We start from the raw sequence: 4,581 nt of genomic DNA, 5'->3' as shown, positions 1-4,581 counted from the left end.
TTATTTGCTTTTTCATTTCAACTTATTTTCCTTCACTGAGTATCTTCAATTGATTTTGCTTAAGACTCAGAAGAACTCTTGCATTTGATAAACTAATGTCCTTTCTTAGAAGCATTTTTGGAAGTAACAAATATTACTTTGAGTAGTTTCAAATCTGATTTAACTTGAATAATTTTTTGAACGCTAAAAGTCTGTTTTGTGTGATCTAAATGAAAAAAATTAGTGTTTCTCCTTACAGTTACATGTAATGCACTTTTTCAGTTAGCCAGAGTAACAAAATAAAATACTTTTAGATAAGCCCTTAATATATATTTGACTAAGAGAATCATGTATTTACCTCTTCTCTACCCAAAGATATATGTATAAATATATTTTAAACTGAACATTTTGCTTAAATATTTTTCTATTTCTTCTTTTCCGAAAGAATTTTTGATAGTGTAAAATGTTATTTATCCAAGCTTCAATTTTTGTATTGTGATTTCTTCAAACATAGATAATTAATTTTTATTGCATAAGTGAAGTGTTTTAACCTCTTCTGTGTCAGCTTATAGGACAATTCTAATTATGTTTTTCGCGATCGCGTGAAGCGCGTCATTTTCACTAGTTTATTAGTAATCAAGAGCCTTTAAATAGGTAGAAAGATGGTAAATTTGTTAATGTTATGAAACATTTATTTTACCAACCAAACAAATAATTGGTCAATGACAGAAATCTCATCAATTGATAAATGATGATGAACGATTACAATTATAGATTTATTAGTACAGAAGTTGCACAAATCTACAATGTCACTCGTCTTTTTTACTCTTTAAAAAAAATCGCAATGGACAAATATGTAATTTAAGTTACTTTTCCAATATTTAGGACTTTAAAATCAAGTAATTTTTTTTTTTATTATTGCCTAATATTAGGAGTTCGAGATCAACTAAATAAGGATAAAATATATTAAGAAAAAAGAAGAGAATATAAAAAGTAAAAAGTGAGTTTTTTTTTCAATGGACAAAAAATATTATATATTCGTGTAAATTTTTGTGCCTATATCGTACAAGGAGAATTTTTTCGTGCAAGATCAATTTTGATCCTTTATTTTCCTTTCCATACAAAAATATTCTCTTGGTTGTTTAAATTATATTTTATTAAATTGTTTCAAACCTATAATTATTTCATGTGTTAATTTTCCTAATATTTACCTATTTAGGATTTTCAAATCAGTTTTATTTATCGAATATGTATTATCTGAACCATGTCGGAAGTCTTAATATGTAAAATTTAAAATTAATTAAAATTTTAATAATCTTTTACAAATATCCTTAAGCAAATATTTAATTTATTTTGATATAAATTTCTATTTTTTAATAATTTATTCTTCTTATATATAAATATATTTATTAATTGACGCGACACACATGCAACGCACGTACACTAAAACTAGTTAAAATAAAAGTATGAGATAGTCACAAAACACAAACCGAAGCTTTAAAAAAAACACAATAAAAATAAAACCGGAAGAAAAAAAAAGTGCATTCAACATGACGATAGAATTGGAACGATGCACAAAAGATTAAAATGACCATGTACAAGGATGACTCGTGCAAATCAAAAAGTAGTCCAAAACTTTTATAATAAAAAGAAATCCAACATGAACAGATAGTAAATCTAAATAAGAACTAAATAAAAATTACCATTATAGAAAAAAGTTAAACCCTAATTTTGATTCTAATCCCCGACAAATTCAGCCCATCCCGCCTATTTGTCAACCCTAGTCACACCCTAAAAGCAGATTTTTGTTTGGTAAATCTACAGTAATTAGAGCCCGTTTGACCATAAAAAAAAATTTACTTTTTTTCAAAAAATTTTACTTTTTTTTTCGAAATTAGTGTTTGGCCATACAATTTTTATTTGTCACTTGAAGATAAATTTTGGAATTTTTTTAAAAATTTTAAAAACTTCAAAAAGCTATTTTTTCAAAATTTTCAGTCAAATCACAAAAATTCAATAACAACCTAAAATTATATTCATGTCCAAACACAATTCTAATTTTCAAATACCATTTTCACTTATAAAAAAAAATCACTTTTTTCCAGAATTTTACAATTCTCATGTCCAAACCCCACTAAATTACATATGGTATGAGCTGAACTAACATATATATGGTACTTGAATGATGTAACTGAAAACATGTACGTTGTTCTTGCCAATGGAATTTATATCATGAATACTCAAAATCTTTTCTTTTTTAATCTGTTTTTTAAGCTTTATACTGCGACATTATCAAAATACACACCAAAAACGAAAACAAAGAAAAAGTAAAACAGAAGTACGATAAACAGGAATAGCATGCATTATATATCATATTAAAGTCATGACTCTCAAGCAAGGAAGATATTAAAATAATTAGTACTACTATGCGAAGGTGCTATTATGGAGTAATATAGAATTACTCGTATCCTTTCGATTAAAAGAGAAGAAAAGTATGAAATAATCACAGAAGACAAACCCAGAAAACACACACACACACGCAGTAAAAATAAAAAGAGAAGAAAACAATTCAGGGGCGAAATCAACTGTTGAAATTTATGAGTTTGGAATTAATACTGAATTCTAATTTATTAATTTGTATATAATTAAATGGATTTCTTGAGGTTTGGACCAAAAAGATCGGCAAATTATTAAGTGGCAGCTCTTTCTACGGATTCATCTGCTGACGAGGATTCTGATGTTTCGAGTGGAGATAGTTATGCTGATGATATAAGGTTCGGCTGAACCCACAACAGAAAGATAACGATATAAAAAGAAAAGTAGCATAACCATACGCAAGGATAACACACATAAATCCAAAAATAGTCAAACTTTTATTTAAAAGAAACATCGATCCAACATAAACAGATTATAAACCTAAACATAACATCAAATCAAAATTACTACTTAGAGAAAAGAAAATCATACTAAATTTGATTCTAATCCAAAAATAAACAAAGGATCAACTTCACCAACAATATATCAATTCTTCTATCCAAAGATATCAAAAACAAACTCCTCCTCAGACTCTTCTTTCTCTTCCACTTTCTTTTCCTCCATCTCTTCCGCCACCGCCGCAGCAGCGGCAGCAGCAGCACCACCACCACCACCAGCGGCAACCGCAACACCACCACCACCGGAAGGCACCGAAGCAACCATCTCTCTACCAGAAGCAATAAGTTCAGCAAGGTTTTTTCCTTTAACTTGAGATTAGAAAAGTTCGATTTTTTCATTATCAGCTTCTGCACCAACAGAAGAGAGAATTGCCTTCAAATCCTCCGCCGTGGGACTGGCGTTTCCGCCCAATGCTGCGATCACCTTCATATTTTTTCTCTGAGAAGAAAAGAATGGTTACGTGAGTTACATTAGAGCGGATTACTAGGACAATTGAGATTCTTGTTATACTCTTCCACTATAGACTTAACTCATATGTACACACTAATAATGTAAAAGCTATCGGCATGTACTTTAACCTATTGTATCAAGTTATGTATACTTGTGTGCAGAACCTTTTACACTCAAGATATGTAGAAATTAAACTCAATATCTATCTAGCAAATTGTATAGCCGTCAAAATATAAAAAAATAAACTCATCAGAAGTCAAGAAGTAAAAGGGGTGTCATTATATAATATATATATATACATATTTTAAAAACCTTACCGAGCTAAACATTATAATTTTCGGACGATGGGTATTACTTTCTTACACTATACTCTTTCTATTGCCACAATGGGTACAGAAGCAAATGAATATAATGGGCAAGAATAACTTAGCTCACACTTTGCAAAAACTCAAATGTCTAGGGCTAATTCTAAATCTAATGCTTTTCGTATTGTTTCTCGAACACGTAAGCTTTAAATTAAGAACTACCCTTGATCGGGAGACATTTGAGTTCTTGCAAACTGTGAGCTAAGTTGTTCTTGCCCATTATTGCTTGGATAAATAACTAAAATAACAACATTCCCTCTCTTTTTCCTTGTGCGGGTGTAGAGTATGTTGTAGGTGAGGGTTTTGCTTTCATCACATAAATTAGAAAGGGAAAATACAACTTTTTTTATTGAGATACTCACATTGGTATTAGCACAATCTTTATTAGAATCTTCATCAAATAGTTCAGCTTCAACTTCTAGTTTGAGTTTAAGAATATTGTCCCTCAGTTCCAGCAGCTGATCTCCAGTCTACATTGATAAAAGAAGAGTCAAGAAACATATCTTACAAAAATTAGTTTTTAAATTCAATCTCAATAAAAACGAGGCATTATCAAGTAGTAAACGTTACAAGCATCAAGAACACATACATATTTAAGAAAACGTCCAAATAAAGAGAGTTGGTCATCAAAAAGATAGTTGAAGATGAAATGCAAAAGCCCAAATATGAAAGAGAATGGTGTAATTAATAAAGATTAAGAATTTGACAGCTGATCTTAATAGACTCCAAAATAGTTTTTTCATTAGCGACATAGTAGAATCCTGTAGGTGTTAGTTGATCTCAATCACAAGAAACAGCAGCTCCCTTTTGAGCATATTTCTGAGATATAAATAATAATGCAAAGAAAAGGAAA

This window comes from Nicotiana tabacum, chromosome 18 (assembly GCF_000715075.1).
Source record: "Nicotiana tabacum cultivar K326 chromosome 18, ASM71507v2, whole genome shotgun sequence".
In the NCBI taxonomy this organism is placed as follows: domain Eukaryota; kingdom Viridiplantae; phylum Streptophyta; class Magnoliopsida; order Solanales; family Solanaceae; genus Nicotiana; species Nicotiana tabacum.
Note: the sequence above shows the minus strand (reverse complement) of the source record.